At 38.6% G+C, this 21,490-nt stretch overlaps 1 protein-coding gene across 2 annotated transcripts in view; it reads right to left on the reverse strand.

Annotated features, from left to right (window-relative positions):
• The window catches only part of CNTN5 (contactin 5), a 673,376-nt gene extending 664,992 nt beyond the window's left edge, over nucleotides 1-8,384 (reverse strand). For both annotated transcript variants that reach the window (XM_064441325.1, XM_064441324.1), the window contains exon 1: nucleotides 7,488-8,384. The gene's annotated coding sequence lies outside the window, so the exon portion shown is untranslated. The remainder of the gene's footprint in view (nucleotides 1-7,487) is intronic.
• Nucleotides 8,385-21,490: the final 13,106 nt, after the last annotated feature.

The following is a 21,490-nucleotide window of genomic DNA, read 5'->3' on the forward strand; positions in this document are numbered from 1 at the left end:
ACATTATTTTTAGTAAATATTAAAATTGTTCAAGTGATCACACACTCTTATATGCCAGCTTTTATTTGATAGAGCAAGTCACATAAGAAGTCATGCAATCATTTCCTGTTGAAGCAAAATCGCAAGAACCTATGACAGGTCTCTTTTTCTCTCATACTTGATTCTCGTTTGCAGATCCTATAATGCTATATAATCACGCACATGTTGTTTATAATTTTAACAAATTTTTTAAGCTTTGAAAGAAATCCTTAGCTAATTCCTTTACATTGCTTTACTAAGTGCCTGTACAACTAATGTCATGCTTTTTCAAAAGGACTATTTTGCAAAGCTTGACAGAGAAGAAATCTTGATAGTAACTTATGGATATTTAATGAATACTTATAACAGAAAGTTTGGACAAGTAACTTCTGGTGGTAAATGACCTTTTAAGGGTATAATCTTTAGCACTGCCATACATTTAATGCTTCTCAACTTGTTCAACCTTTCTTATTTATTTTCTGGAAAAGGGCTTTGCTTTTGCAGGGCTTGATCAGCCAACCTAACTATCTTACTTCTACTTCACAGAAAATATGCAAGAATTTAATAAAAATTCAACTGAATTGCATTGATGCCACATATTTTCTCCTGTTATTGATTAATATACCCTTTGTGCAAACACCCTTCTCCTACCTGATGCCTTCAGTAATGTCTCAATTCGTGGCTGATGACATTCAAATTTCCTCCAGAGATGCCTTATGAAGTCACAGAGCGTTATACCCACCAGTGAATGAGTCAGGCACAAAGTGATTGATAAGGCAAATAAATACTTAGGTGTTAACAATCGGTCAGTTGTGATATGCAAGGGGGAAAACAAGACTGCAAATATTTCAGTTATATATCATGTTTTCCAACTTATCTCTTTGTGTGCTGATGGTCCTCTTAATAAATTATCCTCCCTTGTTGTCCGATCTGTTCTACATTTTCAATTATGCCTCTTCCTAAGACCATGTAACAGTCAGCCTGAAGCTATTTCAATGTCCAACCCGCATCCCCAAAGTCCAGACAGAGGAAATACTACACAAGGGCTTTTTTGTTGAAAAGCTGTGCACACACACATCAAAGAGATGTTATGGCATCAGAGAAGTCATGGCTTTATTCTCAGATTCCCTGAATGGAGTTTTATGTAAGCAATAATACATGACACTGCATATGTTATGGCAGAGTAAGAACATTTTGAACATCTTGCATAGCATGAGACTGAAAAATCAAGAGCTGGTATCACCTCAGATGTGCTGAAGTCAAAAACCAAAGAACAAGGCCATGTCACAGGAGGGAGTAGATTATTTGGTTTCTTTAACTCATTAGTTTTGGATTTCCAAAAACAAATTTTTAATAAGGAGAACTTATCATCTAATAGATTCTCATATGAAAGCCCATCTACTTGTTTTTAATAAGATTTCACCTCCATGAGATTTAGGAAAACTGAAGAATGAATTAATTTAGAAAAGAGGCCTAAAAAGCATGCATTTCGGAAGTAATTGTGGACTGCTGGTACAGTCTTCAGACAAAATTGCAAGCCATTTTATAGCACGTGTGTGTGATCATTACACATGTAGTAGTGTTGCACATCATATATTGTTTTTTTTCTGGTGTGGGAGGTGATCTTGAAGAAATACATGATCATGGTAATATGGCTGTGAAATACAGATGTCTTCCCTTAGAGGTAAGTTTTCAAAGGTCACAAATAGCAGCAAAAAAGGGAAGAGCACTTGGGTTAAGCCATATATTCTTTGATTCAGGGAGCGTTTTGCGTTTACAGTTCCTAGTACAATGCAATCTTGATTTATGATTATAGTGCCTAGTTGCTATTATGATGATAATAATGATAGGGTTTATAATGGAGTCAGAGGACCTTGCTAATAAAACAACAAATCTTCTGTGGCAATCAGAGTTCTAATATAAATACTATCTAGTATGGACTTGTGATGTGAATTAGGCAGTTGGGGCAACTGCATTTTGAAGTGGCATGTGCATTTTTGTAAATACATGTAAACAGACATACATGTAAGTTATGGCATAATAGAAAAATCTACAAAATACACCAAAGTAACTTAAATACTAGGTACAGAACCATATCTGAATTTTTTTTTCTGCTTTGAAAGTGTGTATGTACAACCTTAGATACAAAGTTTAATATCATTAATTTGGTCCAGAAAGTGGGCTGTATAATATTCCAGGCAGTGAATGCTTGTGGAAAAGAAATTAGTAAGCACAGGAAAAAACCAAACAATGGAATTTTAATTCGCTTCTATGTCCAGAATTTGAAATGCTTGTTTGGAGTATGGCCCCATTATTGTGTGCAAGGCACACTGAAATTCCTATACAGGAACAAGACGGCTCATAAAATTTTCAGTATTTTCTATTCTATCCATTTCAGCGTCTGTCCATCTTGTCCCCCATGCAAGCCATCACAAGAATAAATGTAAAAATAAATTAATAATCCTGATTACATCACAGTAATATGAATATGACAAAGCTGAATGACTCTGCCAGAGCAACAGTGCTGAATATCACAAAAGTGTTACAGCGTGTCCAGAATAATTTTTTTGAGTGACTATAATACTTAACTTTTGGAAAATCTGCTCTGTGAGAACCATCTCAGAAGAGGTAAAACATATACTGTGACTTTGTTGACTCATTTTTATGCGGTTTTGTTCATTACCCTCCAGGTCTACGTGGAGACCTGCAAATAACTGAGTGTAGACGGCATATGAAAGTCTCTGGAGTAAGCTAATGGGGATAACTGGTCATCTTTCAGAAGAAGAAAATTCATGTGTTTTTAAACAGGTGACAACTAATAATCACTTTTTCCAAAAGCAAGTTTCTGTTAAGCTCCTTGCCAATTACTAGTAAGTTTTGAGAGCATGTTTTAGGGAAATTATTGCAACAGACGCATCTTCTGGATATGCCTTCTTATGGCCAAGCAAGAATTATAACTTTTCAAGTTTAGTGTCTGGATGTCTCCTCAAAATAAGGAGAATGTTACACTGTTAGATTACCTTCTTCTGATACTATGACCACAAAGTCTTTTTCATTTACCTGCCCATCTGTGTAGCTACTACTCTTAGTTGAATGCATTGCTATAGCAGTTTGGTTATAACCTATATCAGGAATGTTACAGCCACAGGGCAATATCCTCATACTTCATGAAGACTATAAAACCAAGAAAAATAAAATGGGGTTCATGAATTCTTACAAAGTGATGCTATTTAGGAAAGGAAGACACCCAAAAAGCTGAACTGATACTATATCTACATCAATTACAAAGTTGTACATTTGTTCTTGATCAAAATTATTTGCAAGCTCAGAGTCCCATTGGATATATAGTAAATCTTAACCTTCTGGCTATTAAAAACGGAGCATTTCTCACTCACAAGGAGGGCTGAAGCTATGCTCCCTGTGCGTTGAACGGAAGTTGTCAACCTTTACCCCTCTCAGTAATTGCGATGAACTACCTTCAATGTTTGTCTGCTTTTAGTTCCAGAGGCAGAAGGTTCTCCAAAGATATCACCATGTTTTAACACCATTTACAATAAAACCTTTAAGAGCATACTGAAAAAGGAAACTCCCAAAAGAGGTTTCTGATGGATGGAAAGAGTTTGATGCATTTTCTATTTCTAGGTATGGGAATGGAGAGGAGTTATCAATTCTTCCCGAGACTGACATATAAGTTTGGTCCTGAAGGAGATTTAAAGAGGTGTTGGTAACTACTACACGACAGCATGAATTACTCTATCATTCTGACACAACCTCATGGCTCTGTAAGCTTAGGAGCTAGTCTGAGTGGAATACTACACAGAGTAAATATGGGCATGTGTGATCAAGAACATCAGCTGTAACTTGGATGGTAACTCTAACGTTTTATTATACTCACAGCATACAGAATCTGACATCATATTCCTTTGTTATACATCCACTTGCAATGCCTAAAACTTGATTTGTGGCCTGTATGAAGTACAGTGAGAAATTGTCCTGAACTTCCTTTTAGAAAGCAGCATACAAGCAAAGATCACATTTTCTTATGATTCATACACTTTGGGATATTTTCATAAGTCACCCTAGAAATTAATTTTAAAACCAAACAGATTACATTTCCTTCCACTAACCAGAAAATGTTATTGTTGCTTCCATTCTGGCTTGCAAAGGCAGAGAATCATTAATCTAGTATATAGTATACGTGTGTTCATAAACACAGAAATATGTACTTATACACCCATTAAGAGGCTTTGAACTCTTAAATTTAAGTAAAATCAGAATGCATTTCTCTTACCAAGTTTTAACAATTTTGTAATTTTTTAAAAGGCACCGGCCCCTAATGTAGTGCTATTGATCAGAATTGCTCAGAAGATAAAACTCTGTAGGGATTCCATCAGTTCCAGACAGAGCATTTTTCCCTCGTAAAGTGCTAAGAAGTTGATAATACAGGGTGTAACAGACCCTGAAAAAAACATCAAAGCAGCTATGCACAGACGGAGGAAGATAAATTCTGTTAAACATCTACCAATATAATACTAGCAAGCAAATATCTATTTGACACTGATTCTCAGGAATTAAGAACACAGTAAGAACCGTAGCAGATTTCAGTTTAGTATTTTAGAGTATGAAAAATTGTTCAAATGAACAAGGTGTTTCTGAAACATAAAGGAAGTGCAACACAAGCAGTTAGCAGGAGCGTATGGAGGGAACAGACCAACAGCGGCAAATTATGCAGTGAATTCAGAGGATCCAAAATCTGTGTTGCAGGCTACATGCAGAAAGACAAAATCATTCAGAACCATTTTTTCAATGCCACTGGACCAATCACGTCAGATGGCTCAATGCCAGCCCCTCGGCATGTGTATTCTTAACATATAGTTTCCTATTATGCCTTTAGTAAAGATTTGCATTAATTACTTAAATATTCCTGTCATTAACCTTATTAGAAAACTTTCAGCGTGCTGAATCTCTTCAGTGTGACTGAGTTTTCTGCATTGCTAGCAAATCAGATTTACTCTTTTTGAACATGCTAGCTTTATAACAAGCAAGAAAGAAAACTGGATCTCTGACTGTCACTTAAAGCATCATACCTTTAACCTCCTCCTTTCATCCAGAGCTCTTTACCTTTACTGACACCCTCTGGTCCCTATCTCTAAGTCAGGTTTGAATTCATTCTAGCACTCCTTCCAAAATTTACTTTCCAAATCGATATTTTGTAGAGCACAGAACTGGACATTTTCTGAAATCCCCATAAATCATATCACTGATTCCCCAATAGTTTACCATGTCAGCAACTTATTCAGGGGACTCAAGCAAATTTGCTAGTCATGACCTTCCTGTATTGAATCTGTGCTGACAGTCTCCAAGTTATGAATTTCTTAAAGTTGCCCTTTATTATTTCCTAACAGCAGAGTTTTTAATCACACCTTTTCTCTTAGCTCTTAGGATATTTTTCCTCAAGGTCTGTTTTCAAATCTGCTTTCTTCCAAGTTCTCAACTATAATTCAGCCAGTCAGAGTTTTTGTGTTTTCAGTTTTCATTCTTCGTACATCTGCCCTCATTATAAAATGAAATCAAGATCCCTTCCCCTGACATTTTAACCTGGAATTCAAAGTATGACCTTCAGCTTCATATTGACCAACAAAACTAAAATCTGCACTCTCAGTCTCCATACCATCTGTAGTTGTCTTCACACTTCGATGTCACACACTGCTAGTTCTGACTTTTTGCATGGACATTTGCTTTGTAAGTGTATGTAAACGGCAGAACTACAGGTTGAATAGTCCACTTTTAAAACTGTTTAGCTCGTATCACCTTCAAGAATGCTTAACATTTCATTCTCCTTTTATATATTTGTAGTCTTCCAAGACTTTGTCTTGTTAACCACGTCTGAATCATTCACATAGTTAAAAGTATACTACCACAAAGGGCCACTGTACATGAAATATTCCTCAGTTACTATAGTTCAGGTTTCACGTCTCAGTTTTCTGTCTTCTTTTTAGTATACCTCACACTAGTAAACAAGCATCTTCCCTCCTGACAAGATAGATATGGAAAGGGGGTTGGGTTTTTGTTTCTGTGTTTGTTTTTTACTTGAAACTTTGCAGATAAATGCTACAGTAATTAAATACTATATTTATGAAATTATATTTTTACAAGTTCTAATAGATATTTTGATAGCACTTTAAAGTAATGGCCCAATTATTGCTAATTCTTTTTATATCCACTGTAATAATATTAATCACGATGAACTGATCTTGCGTTAATATTGATTGCCATAAAGTACTTCTGAAGCAATTCTACTATAAGTCAGCAAGAATTAATTGCACTTTTATTAATTGGAAAATGTCATCCAAATTTTAATTATCAGGAATCCCCCTTAGCTTTTGGCTAAAAGAGAGCATATAATTTATTTGTAGTTTCAAGCTTTAGGGTCTCATCCAAAGCTCCCTGAAGACTAGGGGAATGCTGTAACACCTTAGAAAAAAATTGGCACCAGGTCCTTCATTAAAAAACATTAATGAAAACGAGTCATTCAAGGAAAGTATTACTTTTTTGAATCAAAATCAATTAACAAATTTTATGAAAATGTAAAATTTCTGAAATATTGCAACACATAGAAAAGTTTAGTCTTGAGTAGTCACATTACAATACCTTGTGTAACTTCTGGTTTTTTTTAAGTTTCTGTGCTCAACAGGAATGAAACTAAATGTCTGAAGAAGTACAGATATGGTAATGGATGCCAATTTTTTCTTCTGCAACAAAAATCTTAAAAATACAGTTTTATGTTCTGTGTTACAGAAATGACTCTGCGTTCATCTTCTAGCCACATAGTCTTACCCACTCTCCTCACATCAGAGAGGAAAAATCAGTGCATCTTTATACATTTCCATCTCCTCTGCCTGTCAGTAAAGCTGAACAGTCCAGGCACTGTACTTTTCTAATTCGGGAGATAATTGTTTATCCCAAAGCCAAGTACCATTTGAACTTCATAGCAACAGAACTTTTAGTGCACCACTATAAACTCAATACGCTAGGTTATTTTCTGTTTCTCCCTCAAGCATTAGCACAGTAGCTCTCCCAAACATACAAAATTAGCACATTAAAATAGGCATTCTTTCTCTGGAGTATGTATTTGTTCTAAAAGCCTCACATCTCTCTTCACAACTCATTCACTGCAATAGTTTGCTAGCTAGTTTAATGACAGGAAGCATATAGTAGATCACAGTAATTTCTGCTGCAACTTTTCTGCTCAATTATGACAACAATCTCAACATAAGATTCAAAACAAAAAAGGAAAACACATAAACCTGCAGTAGGAGCCCAAAAATGGGATCTCTCACCATTGCTGGCTTCACAGCAGACTGCTCACAGAGATGCCGCGATGGATATTACAACAAATAATCTGCACACACTCCAAAGTCTAACCAGGGAAATCAGTGCCTGGCGGGGGGAATGGCAAAGACACTTACCGCTGCTGTGGCACCGTCTCTCTCTCGCCCTGACTCTCAGTCTCTCTCTCACATCCTCCTGACAGCCTCAAATATAGCAGTCCCTTATGGTGCTGAGCCTGTGGGGAGCAGAGGATTGCAGAGTTGGGATTTTTCCCTTTTTTTTTCTTTCTTTTTTTTTTTTTTTTTTTTTAAACCATCCAGCAGTAGTTCTCCAGACCCGACCGCCTCTCCTCCTCGCCTGGCTCACTGATGAAGAGACCCAGGTGAAGGCATCCGCGCCGGCAGCTCCCGCCAGCCCCTCCCGCCCCGCCGTGCCCCCTCCCGCCGGGGGTACCGAGGCGCCTCCCCCGGCAGCTCCCGGGGGGCGGCGGAGGCTCTGCCCGCCCCCGGCCGGGCGTGTGTGCGTGGCTTGGTGATGTGGAGGGGTGTTTTTGTGTGTGCCATCTCACGCTGCCGCCCGCGGCTCGCCCCTACCCCTAAGCGCGCAAGGACCCCCCTCCTTTCCTCCTCCTCGCTGCCTTCCTCCCTGATTTTCTCCTCTTCCCCACTCCTCTGCCCCGGAGCGCGAAGGCAGGAGGGCGAGCTGGCGAGCGCTCTGCCCTGATCCGCTGCTCCTCTCGTACCCCAGCCGCCAGCTTTCCCCAGAACCCGCTTTCTGCCCCCGTCCTCTCCTTCCCACCCCCTTCCCCACCTCCCTACCAGGTAGATTTATTTTTTATTATATTTTTTTTCTTAAATGTATTTTATTATCCTGCAGCGGTGACGACCCTCCTTCCCCGCCGCGCCAGCAGCCGGGCGCCGCGGCTGCTGCCCGCACCGCACCGCACCGCGCCGCGCCGCGCGATCTCCGCCTTTATACCACGGCTGCTCTAGCCGGGAAAACACCGGGGGCAGCGAGCCCGGGGCCGGCAGCCCCTTCCCTCCCTTCCCCATCGTCCACCCGCTTTTAACTGCAGACCGCTCCGGCGGCCCGCAGCGCCCCGCCTCGCCCCATCTCCGGCGGTGCGCCCCGCGCTGCTGCGCCCTCCTTCCCTCCCCGCTGCCGCCTCCGCGCAGGCACTGCGCGGCCGCGCAACCGCGCCCGCCCGCAGCCCCGCCCCCGCGCAACCGCGCCCGCCCGCAGCCCCGCCCCCGCGCAGCCGCGCCCCCGCCGCAGCCCCGCCCCCGCGCAGCCGCGCCCGCCCGCAGCCGCGCCCCCGCCGCAGCCCCGCGGGCGCTGCGCGCCTGGCTCCGCGGGCGCGGGGTCCCGGCAGGGCCGGCGGCGCCGCTGCTCGTTCAGATTCGCCTTTTTCGCGTTCCTCGGCCGCTTCGTACTCGCCGGTGCATGTAGTGCGCGCTCCCGCTCCGTGCCTTTAATGGCTACCCTCAGGATCTAGGCTGATTTTAATCCTTCTTTTCTTTTTTTTTTTTTTTTTCTTTTTCCTGTGGCAATGATAACTTTCTGCTTTAAACATTTAATACTTCTGTGTCCTTCTATACTTTTCTATACTTTTCTTTCCTTGCTATTTTCTATTTTTTCCTTCCAGAAGTAGTTAAGTCTGTCTTTTTTTAACTTATGCAGTAACTGAGCAACTATCGTCTAGTTCCTATTCTCCAAGATTTTTCTCTCCTTCAGTGCTTTCTGAACCTGTGTGGTGTACAAATATGTGTGTGTGTTACTAATTTGTCTTCCTGCTTGTATTTACTATCCCAGGTATTTTCTGATTAATTTTTAGAAATTGTCCTTTATTTATTTTAGGTTCACTGGGAAGAGGAATTGTTTAATTCTGGAATTTGCTGAGGGTTCTTACAGAACTCCAGTCTTAAATCTTGGCAATACTAATATAAGTTTTTTACTCTGTGTCTTTTGCTTGTCTTTTATATTGAAGCCTCTAGCAAGATAAGTTATCAGTGATGAGTGACACAGTTTTATACACTTTTGTGGTCTTGTATACTATATGGAAGTCTGTCAGAGGATCAACGTCATGGTGTATGAATTCTGTCCACTGAGTAAGGATGAGCTGAACCTCCCCCCCCTTCAATTCATTTCTTCATTATTCTAAGACTAAATTTCTGTTTCTTCATCACCAACTACCACTGTCTTAACCATCGTAGTGAAAGAGTGAGAATGAACTCATCATTAGAAATGGACTTTGTCTACATACACTGTCCCATACAAACACAGCAGAAAATTGTCTCTGCAACTGTGATGGGTCTATATTTCTGTTGGGCACATAATGTTGCACCTTGACATATCAAAGCTTCTCTTCATTGACTCAGTTCACACAAAATTATCTACTGGTCATTATTTCCAGTGTTACTAGGTTACAAGACAGCATTTAATCAGAAGCCAGAGATAGTGACTGCATTAATTCTGATCTTATGAATAACTTATGAGGCTCCATTTCTCAGTATTTCCAAAATGAGCATTAAAGCCAGAATCATTTTTGCTAATAAATATATTTTTTGCACACTGTAGTTATTTATGACAATACTGAAGAATTATTTGTGAAGAGGTGACTTTCACTGGTTACTTGTTTTTACAGGTAGAGATGGAAATAAAAGAAATACAGATTTTTTAAAAGTCATAAAGACTGGAATTTATGGCCTTTATCTTCCCTTGTGAAGTTCATAGATCAGGGTTATTTTTAAAGACTGCTATACGGTATACATGCCATACCCATCAGCCTACATTATTTTTGGGTTTAGCTCACTTTTACTTTGAGTTCCTTTCAAGGTACACGTGTTTTTTGAATGGCCACTTTTTATGTTTGCTTCCTTCTTTTTAACTTCACATCAGCTATATTTGTACAAGGGCATATTTTTACCTTTTCCTTTAATATAATCAGGAATGGACTGTATATGTGTGAGTACCAGTTTTATCTTTGAAAGCGAAGTGGCACGCAGCTTTTAAACAGGTTAAAATTTTATTTGATTGTGTGTATCCTTTGCAAGGTCAGTTCTGGTTTTACTCCACCACTGTAAGACCATGAGCTCTTTGACGACATATATGTTCAATGTTTAATGCATAGACAGTAAATTATATTCACCCCTTTGTTGCGGTATTATCATCGCTATAGACTTTAAGCCAGCCTAGCTGCATCTTGCGTATCTGATCTAGTTGTCTAACCATCTCTGTATAAATGCCTTAATCTCTCTATCTCAGTGTCCCCAGTGGGCAAGCAAACAGATGCAGCACATCTGCAGTCTGAGCTGTTTCTGAGCTCTTCTCTTATTTGTTTTGTACATCTTGCCTTTTCGTTCAGCTTCTTTTAAGCAGAGCATAATGTATGCTTTCCCTTTGCCACATGGAGAGCTATCTGAGCAATACCATTATTATTGGGATACTTCACTGTTCTTTTTTAACCAGTTGCAGAATATACATAAAGAATAGGGAGTGAAATTTGAAGAAAATAATTGGCTGCACAAATTTCTCCCTCACATCTGTGTCTGCAACAGCACTGGGGGTGTAGCTTTAGAGTAGCATGAGAGCTTCTCTCTCTCTTCCTCTCCCCATTTATAATGAGATGTTCCTTCGGGTACCTGGAGGAAGGTATTTGACAAATAATAGTTTTTGAAAGGTATGCATTGGCCGTCTTCTAGTACATAACTGTATCATTTTAGTGGCAACCACTATATTTTGTCCTCCCCTGGAACATCTGGGTAGACTCATTCAGTTCCTCATGGCTGCATAATTAGAGTTACAAGAAAATTTTGTAGGGGGATAAGCAGAATTATGTGTAAATGTGACACATAATTCTTCAGGACTTTGGCAAAGAGAAGACAATTCAGAGCCTACCATGCAAGCTTTCAGTTATAGCAGATAATTAACAAACTGGAGACATCAGCAATGGGAAGATGTTGCTGTGTAAAATAAACAAAAAAGACAAACCTTTGGGGACTTAAGCCTCCTAAATTTTCAGAAGTGCAGACAGATGACAGCTGGCCCAACGTAAGGACTGGGAGAAAGATAACCTCTCCGAAAAACTTTTGAAGCAGCAGAATGAAGCATGTTCTGTATCACAGCCTTATATCATGCCACAATGTTCTTTTTGATTCTGCAAAAGAAATCTGTAAACTGAACGTATTGTTTCATGGAACCATGGTCTAAGTAAAAGAGGGTGACAGAGCTGTACTGCAGTTAGTCAAGCACCTTAACGATGGTGAGGCCAAACTGTCCGTTGATGAACAACCCTGGTGTAGGCTTCCACTGCTGCCTGGTTGAAGAGAAAATAGGCTGGGCACTACATATTTTTATATATCCAGGTAAAGGCAGCATGTTACTACCAAAACAATGGTCATCAAAGAGCAAACAAGCAATGCTGTGGTATTCAGTTATTAACAGAAGGGGACAGGCCCGGAGTTCCCTTGTCTCTGCAGAAGCCATGGCCACTGGGAGAGCCACAGGGAAGCAATAGGTGTGAATATCTTAGTCTTATAACAAACCCATTTATACATTGATTCTCCACTGAGTGTTACTGGCTTTGTGAGGAACTGGTCCAAAGGAAACCAAAGGAACAGGTTCTTAAAAATCCATCCCTAGCTACTGACAGAAGCAGGATAAGCTGACCATCTCAAAGGGTTCCTCTTACTTTACTGGGTGTGCTTCATGCAAGTGCAATATAGTTTTGTAGTTTCAGAGGCAGAATAAAGATCAGAAGGGATTTGCAGATTCATATTCTCTCCCGGCTTTCCTAACCTTGTGAGACACATACCTGGAACATCTGTTGTGAGATACAGTGCATTGCTTTTGATGTTGTGATACAACTGTACTAGTTAGTATGCTGGGAAAAGCAAAACTGTAATTTTCCTCATTCCTTCCAGCTTGATCTTCACCATATGCACAGGAAGGGTCTAGTGTCCCCTGGAGACTGATTTTATCTTCTACAAACATGGAGCAAAGCTTCTACTGCACACAGGAGCAAAATGCACAGAGGGGTATAGAGCGAAGAAAGAACAGATATGTTTACCACTGCAGCCATTCCATGGTAACATGAGCTGTTCAGAAAGAGAACTAGTTAGGGGTTGTGGTGAGTCATAATCCTCAAGGTAGAGAATAACAAAAAGGGAAATGAGAGGTTCTCTGAGCACCACAGAATTTTAGAAGAACAACCCTTAATTATACCTGAATGTTCCAGCAGCAAAGAAAACTGGATAGTAACAAAGGCAAATCCCAGAATCTTCTTAATCCACATCTCAAAAGAGCCAAGAGCACGAAGTATGAAAAGACTGCCCTCCATTCAGTTACAGAACGGTCAGTCAATGGCTTTTGAATGCAGGCAGTTAGATACTGAATTTAGGTACTTAACTCAAATTTCAATACCTAAATTTAAGTGACCTAATTTTTTCATAGATGTTGAACAATTCCAGATTCCTCTGATTTTTGTTGGTACGTAAGATAAAACAGACTCTCTTGTTTAAGTATCTAATAATGGTACTCAGAATTCTGTGCTTATAGACCAAAGCATTACAGTCTACTTTGCAGAATATTTGAAGATACCCTCGTGCATCCCAAAGATGGAGTATGCTGCAAAAGGAAGAAAATTCCCTGTTAATGAAGCAAAGGAGAAGCAGAATACCTATGGTCCTAAGCATGCAGTAACAAATGCGCTTTTTTTCTCCCTTCCCCCCCCACCCCCTAAATTCAACAGAAATACACTGAAATATGAAGCTTGATGTGGGAAGCATTCTTGTCACTAAAACCCTTCTTAGGCATATAGTACACCTATAACTACACTAGCAGTGAACTAAGCCTTTCATTATTTTTAAATAATAAGCCTTCAGTTCTAGATGATTTTCCTATTGAGGAAAATAACAAAAATCTGGAATTTATGACATAAGTAATTTATGTAAAGCACAGTATATGCCATTATTGTTTGTTCCAGAAGGCTTGAGACTCTCTGAAGGAAGTACTAGGAAGAAAAAGTTCTTGTAGTGTTCAGACACCATTGCGTTCTGGAATATTCACTTGAGCATTTCAGGTTCACACAAAGAAAAGGGGGAATTCTGGAATATAACACAATGTACAAGACAATACAGTAAGTAATGCAATGCTTAAGTAAAGCTGGATAAAGTTATCCCCAAGAAACCTAAGTGATGCTATTAGAAAAGTCCTTATTTGGTGAAGTGTGTATAACTAATTTGTGAACTCTCATTTGAAAACAAAAAAGCAAGCAAACCAAATAACCTCTTTTCCAAATGCCATTCTGAAAACAGAAAAAAAGGAGGAAGGAGAGGGGAGGGAAAACTATATTTATAAATCACTTCCCTGAGTCTGAGGAATCCTGATTATTCTCAGATTATTCTGTTAATCTCCAAGTCTCCCAGAAGAGTTGACAATTCTACTTTGTTGAGTTCCCTACTATCATGTTACCCTATAAAAGAAAGAATTTGACTGAGAATGTCTGAAACTGAAGGAGTTTGTAGTAGCTGCAATTAAAATAGCACAAATCAACATTCCCTAGTTTACCTACCTGCCTGCCCAAGGGGATCAGATTCAACACTTGATTTTTCCCTTTGATGTTTTATCCTTAACATGACAGTTTCCTAGGAATGGCAAATTTGGAAAATCTTATATGACAATAATACAAAAGAAAGCTAGAATGAGTTTATTTCTTCAAGTACAACTAGAACAGCCTGCTTGACTCCAGTATTAACATGCTGAGTACCTGATAGATCTATGTATGTAAAGATGGCATTAATTTAATAACATGAATTGATTTAATCTAATAATAAATTTTATTGATGGTGACTTGGCAGGTGAAAGCACAAATGAAGATGACTTTGAAAACTTTAAATGTTTTCTGAAGAAAGTACAATTAGCTGATGATCTTTCATCTTAAGAACAAAAACTAAATAAATTGAACTGAGTTTATAACATATCATTTATAAAATATACATAGATTTCAGTGTAACCCACAGAACATTAATTATAGCACTTATTTCACAGCTGTTCCATGAAAGCTCAAATAAAATGTGTCTGCAATTAAAACTGAATATATACTGACTTCATTAACTTAACAGCTGCACCAATAACCAATACCAAGGAACATACCCTACTTTGTTAATGTCTTGATACCATCTGCAACAATCAAAACTATTGGGTTTTAAAGCGGATGATATCTTACTAGTACTGTGATCACAGCTACCACAATATGCTTACACATGCTACTAAAGTGAATTGATCTATTTCAAGGGAACTTCAAGGGTTATGTGCTGGAAGACAATTTCCTAGACACATGAGTGTTTGCCAGAAAGTCAGAAACAGAAATTCCTTGTGGCTTCCTTCCAATTCTCATGTGCTCAGACATGAATTTCTCATGGGTCCAAACAAACAAAAATTCAACTTTGGAGGAAAAATGGGGGAGAAGACTGAAGTAGCGTAGGAAACTTTTATGCTAACAGTTACTTTTTAATGTTTTGACATTGCAACTCTGTCATTTTAACCCATATTTAAAAGTGTAACTTCCAGATTTAAAAAGAAAAAAACACCCAAACAACAAAATGCTCAGAAATCCCTTCATGCAGAATCATAAAGATATTCAAGCTCATGTATTAGATTTTTAAATCTGCTTCTCAAACTCTCCTAACAGGAAAATAATAACAGATAGTAAGAGGCATAAAATCATACCACAGCAAGGCATGATTCCATTAAATTTATACAGCAGTGTGTCTTCAGTGGCAGGTTCTCCTCCAGGCCCTGGTTTGGGGTGGGAACTTAATCCCTTCTATATGAGTTTTGACCAGCAACGCCCTCAGTATTGCAATCTCCCTGTCACTGCAAATGTTTAAGTTATATCCTTACACAGTTGGGTCCTCTCTGTCTCTGTAATTCTTCCAAATTTCCAGTACAAGTCCTACTTTTCCATTATTACCTGTCCTTCCTTGTTTCCTCATTTCTTTTCTTCCATACTCTTGTCTTTTGTTCAGAATTTATGACTTCCGTAGCTTTCACAGCTCTAATTCCCATGTTCCATGTTCCTCTTCCCAAAGTCCATTTCCTTGCTTATTAATTACAGTCTCTTCCCCACCTTCAACCTTCTTACACTGCCTCTCTCAGGTTCCTTGTTCAACCCACTCCTTCTCTAAACAGTTGTCTCTTGCATCTACTTTTTGTCCTTGCCTCAAATGTGATACTTTTTATATTTCCCACACTTCCAAGTCACTTGAGCACTGACAAAGAAATACCTGAAAGCTCTAGAAAAATAATCTATTAGTTCACAGGTTCACACATTTTAACTAGCTCTGAAATTCAGGAAGAGTCTTTCTTGGGCTTTGTAATTATGGTCTGGACCCAGCCACCCTCCAGGTGTGAAACTTGCTCAGACAAGTCAAAGCTCTGAGTTGCAAGGCAGAAACTGTGAGGAACATCTCTGTCAAACCTTGAGGACCTTTCCGCTACTACCACTACTGTGGAGGGATACTTTTCAAGGGTTTCCAGCATGGAAAAATTCATTTTTATCACTGGGATGGTATCAGACACACCTCTGGATTAAAACCAAGTTCTGCTAGAAGGTCAAACTCTTGCTCTAAAGTGTTCTTAACGTATCTGCTGAATTTGTTCTAATTTAACAGCAGTGAAACAGTATTTTTGTGTTATATTTTGTTCAGAAACAGCTGAATCATTTTTTCTGAAACACTTATCAAAAAGTAAAATAAATCACCTGTCTGACAGACACCCAATGGAGAAAATTTCAATCCAAATGTAAAATTTCAGCAAAGTTAAAATGAGCTTCATTCAGAATCTTCTAATGAGAAGTATCAAGCAAGAATAACTCCAAAGACACTACCAGCTCCATCTATAATAAAATCTTTTTTTATATAATTATCAGTTATATGATTAGTAATGCAAGTGACTATTAAGCCTGTGTCTGTTTTCCTTTCAAAGTGTTAACATAAAGGATGTAAGGGCTTTTAAATGTTGTCTTATATTAGTCTTTGTAAAACATGTGACAGACTGGATTCAATTTTTTCATGCATGGCCATATATGTTCCTTTAACCAGGAATGGCCATCCAGCTGGATAGATAGCTGCTCTGCTGCTTGCCCCTGGAGGCTAGAGGCTGAGTTAGGTGGCATCCTCTGAAGAGAACTGCAGGACTCCAGGAGTGGTCAAACTGCCTGGGGAGAGAAAACTGTGGAAAGTTTCACTTATATCTCCAAGTCAAATGGCGAGGGACGGACAGACAGACAGACAGAGACAGCTAGTATGGAAACTGCAGTGTGGAAGAGGCTTCTGAGAGCAAGCTTGCAATGGGGCCTTAGGGACAGAGTAACCAGCTTTTATAGTCAGCGTGGGATTTGTTGTTGAAAAGGCAGCACTCTGCAAGGACATAAAAGGAAATATGGAGGAGTTTGTTGCTGGTTTGTTGTTTTTTTTAATATTGTTCTCAGTTTTCATTATTTTAAAAAGGCTATTTTCTGGATTATGTTTCAATAAAAAACAGCTTTTGGGCTTCAGAGTGCATTGGTGCTTTTGGGAAGTGTCTCTTGCTGTAAGGCATCGTGGTGACAGATCCACCTCAGAGTTCTAGCTCGTTTCCACCTCAGATTTACTTAAAAAAAAAACAAAAGCAAAAACAAACCCCGATAACTTTTACTCCATACTGAACTACTCTTGAATGATTAGGCAAAGGATGCATTAAGTATTCAGTAGAATTTCAGCTGTTGTTGTGAAACATCAGTCAATTAGTGTAAAGTACCTTTACCATAGGAGAGATTGGAAATAGTGTTATAAAATTAACTAAAATCTGTGCTATAGAATTTGTATTAGCATAGGATTAAGGTTTTGACAAATACATTTCTGGTTTTAATTGAACAGACTGAAAGCAGAACTGTTTATGTGTGAAAGACATTTTGGCAGATGTATAGCCAAGTACCATTTAGTGAAATTTAAAGAGTGATGACAACATGTAAGAATTTTTTAGCTTACTAATAACATAATTTAAAAGCAGAAGCAATTTGTTAAGAATTAAATTGCATACTCTGCATGTGCAGTAAAAATGTTTTCTGCCCCTCAAAAGGTTTTATTTTCTTAGGGAGAGTATACATGCTAATTGAATAATAAACAGCGTTTTTCTAAGCATTCTGGTCTATTGTCTGCATAACAGATTCAAACCACTGATAGACTAATTCTGCTCATATTAGCTACATAATGCATGTTACATAAATGACATAATTATGTTTTTATTGTACTTGATAGATTTTAAAGTGCACTTTAAATGTCATGATACTATGAGAAGCAGCTGTAAAAAATGCCATCTTGCTGCTTCGTATTTATGTCCCTGTCAGGGACTTCCATAGCAGTTTTGAAAGTCTGAAGGAGTGTTAACTGCCACTGTTGTCATCTCAGGATGGTGTGGGAATATCTTTCTACCTGACGCATCCTCCTCCTCCACCAGTGCCAATTATAACAGAGATGGTCTCCAGGGTTTACTGACAATTTCCCTGATGATGCGTGAGAGCTGCTGTTGCCCACTTCGACTGCAACACCAGCAATGGCTAAAAGGTGTGTGTCTTGGCTGTTTAATGTACTTAATAACAGTATGCCATTTTGTGTCACCTCTTGTGCCTTGAGAAGAGCCATATTTTCTCTGTATGTCTGTTATGACAACTTTCTGAGGGTTAATGTGACTGAAGGTTTGTGGTTCCAATGGCGGGTCCACCTTCTCCATTTATATTTGCATATAGGTAACATGTGTAGTGAAATGTATAGGATTGCTAATTGTGTTTGCTGTGTGCATGCCAGGAATTAAGTGACATTGATCAGGATTACTAAGGTGCCAATAAAAAGCAAACCTGTGGTAGACAGTGAGGAATTATTCACACTTAAAACTTCTAGTTCTTTTTTAAATAGTGGTGCTGAATACTGTTTGATTATATTACAAAATCAATCGTAATAAATACAGTCTGGAATATATATATCACTAGTGATTAAAATGTGGAGAGGATTGATTTTAGTTATTTACATTGTGTTTTGCAAAATGCCTAAAACTTTTATGGATTATTTTCTCCAGAACCTGCAAAGAAGAGTTTTAGTATTTCTGAAAAGAAGAATATTAGTATTTCTGAAATTGTGTAGGGTATCATGGAAATCAGCCAAGTACAAAGCCATGGCGGATGCACCTGTCAAGGACCCTATCAGAATTTTCTCAAAGTCAAAGATGACTCACATTCATTTTACTAGCTTTTAAACAAGACCTCTAACCCTTTCACAAATCAGTTCATAAAATTTAGGTATGTTGGCAAACATTTATACTTCCTGTATGGGAAAAGGGGTATTACATTGTGTATTGATATCCTTACATCAGTATTGGTCACAACAATATGGTCTTAAGAGGAGTAAAACAAGTAAGAAGAACTGCAGGTTTCCAGAATAGCTTTAATTCTCCAAATTCCAAGAACTACCTCCTCCAGTTTCTATAGCTTTATGCAAGGAGGAAGCTGAAATTGCGCTCTGAAACTGCTGCACATTTCAAGTCTCTATAAAAATCTCAATGACTGATCAGTCATCCTTCTAATGTCTTGTAGTTAAAGCACTGAAACAGTTTTCATGAGATCTGGACTTCTTTCCCTGCTATAAACCCCATGGGTGGCCCTGGACCAGTGATTTGGTTTTTTGGTTCTTCATACTTACTTTTCTTAACTTTCTCAGAATATAGAGTATATTTTCTGAGCTGTAAGACTATGTAGTAATAATTTCTGTTATGTATTCATAGGAAAGTTTAATGTAACAGTCTAATTTTGGGTATTAGCTAGGGATAGCTCTCTAGATGTCTGTTTCATGTATGGTATTTTTTTAACTTTCATGGTGAGTTGCAGATTTCTTTGTTAATTGATAACTAGGAATAATGCTTTAGCTCTGGAAATAACTGCAGTTAATTTAATGAAATAAACTGATCAGAATATATTTGTTTTGAATTATGTTTCTACACATGAATATTAATTAAAATTCATTGCTGCTGATAATAACGGTATTAATATGTATACAGTGCACAGTTAACAGAAACAGAAGTAGAGGCAATTAGTGGAAATAGGTATTTTTTCTACTGAGAAAGAATATCCCAAATGGTAATTGCTTATATTTATACATTCTCTGCAGATATTACTAATAACATCATTAAATCAAAATAAACCCACTTCGGAAACACTAAATAGATTTAGTGATTGGGGACTTGATAGGGACTCCACTATTTATTTTTTTAAATTGTGTATGACTGTCAATAGAGTTGGGCATTTTTGGGTGAAAGTCATGGCTTGACTTTGTGTTTTGCACCACAGAAAGTAAATTAATGTATGTGGAAGTCTGTTGCTGTCAAGTTATTGCTTCTCAGGTGCTTTTGAAGCATTTATTGTTTTATTAAGTGACAACTGTGTAAGTACATATGTTCAGGCAAATGTTCTCACCTATTTTCACAGAAATTTAATTTTGGTACCACTTGAATTATTGTGCACATTTATATTACTGTGTTTGGGATTTTGGCTGGGTGCCAGAAACTCTGGCAAGAATAGGTAAGTGGAGGAAGAAAGTTTTGTTTCCCAGAAGATCAAGCAACACCAACAGTAAATGAAATTAGTTGTATAGCCCTTCTCTGCCCCTTCTGTACTGGGGAAGGACTGAAGGACTTTGGCAGCTGTGAATGCTCCTAAGGTGCCTTGGTTTCACCCTGTTGCATACACTGGGGGAATAGCCAGTGGGACAGCCTTAGTCCTGTCTCTCCGGAGAGCACTGTAATCACACAAAAACCCAGGAAATCCCGGTCTTTCGCTTCTCTTTTAGTGATATCCCAACTACAGTTTTACAAGGATTAATTCTCCTGACACTTCTGTGAGACAGATATAGTAAATAAGTTTACAGAGGGAAATGTCATGACAAGAGGGTTAAAAGGTTTCCCCAGAGGTGTTACATTCTGTGTGAGACAATTTACAGTTTAGCAAGCCTGACTGCCAAACCCTGTACTCGGACCACAAGTCCAAAAGACACTTTGAAATCTAGTTGCTTATTTTTAATAATGTAAATAGTGTGTTATTATTGCAATGAAGTTGAATTATCCTTGTTATCGCCTTGTGGGCAGAAAGATGTGGGAGATATGTGCTGTATAAAACCTTCTACAGATAATCTGGAGTAAAAATCAATGATGGAAAAATTAGGTGTATGTGATTAAGGAAACTAAACATGGCATTATATCAAACAAATGGTCACCTTGTACCGATAGAGCAAGTTGACTGATTAAAGTCAATGTTAGGCAGGGACTATGCTAACACAAAGAGGAAACTAGAATTAATATTGAAATTACTGAAATTTATGTATTATCAGTATGACTTTATATCCCTGAGTGTTGTACTCCTGGAAGGAAAATGAAAGATGCTTATAAGACTTTACATTTAAATTTAAAAGGTGATACACACCTGGCCAGCATCCTTTTAGGACAGTGAAGTGTTACACAGGTTGACAGTGGTTGGAGAAGTGTCTGCCAATACTGGGGCTTTCAGAAGATGCAGTTGTGTATGTATGCCATAAAACAGTTTTGCAGAGGCATCCAGCTGTTGTTGGTAAAATAAGATTGAAAAACAACTATAAAACATGCAGGGAATAGAAGAAAGCATCACACATAAACAACATGAAGTGAACTGAAATAGGGTTTAAACCGTAGACAGTGAATGTGGTGCCGGGCAGAAAAATATGGAAAATGGTGGTAAAAAAAAAATCTCTAAATCTTACATGCAATGTGCAGCCTCTCAGCTCTTTCTTCCCCTTTCTCACCTATCAGATGCTATTGCTATGACTTACTGTCAATGCCAATTCAAAAATCTGCTAGCAGGGGAAGAATGGCTTAGACACACACATACTTTCAGGAGCTAATTCCCTTCCCAGAGGTCAGTGCATGGCTTAACTGTTCAAAAATCCTCACCTCTGCAACAAGGAAAGTGAAAACTAACCTGGGGATTCGAACGGGAATGCTCAGCTTTGACTGAGGCGCAAGGCTTGTCTGGAGTCTCATGATGACAAAAAGTTTATAGCAAAACCAATTCCTCATGGAACAG

The sequence above is a fragment of the Phalacrocorax carbo genome, chromosome 1 (assembly GCF_963921805.1).
Source record: "Phalacrocorax carbo chromosome 1, bPhaCar2.1, whole genome shotgun sequence".
Lineage (NCBI taxonomy): Eukaryota > Metazoa > Chordata > Aves > Suliformes > Phalacrocoracidae > Phalacrocorax > Phalacrocorax carbo.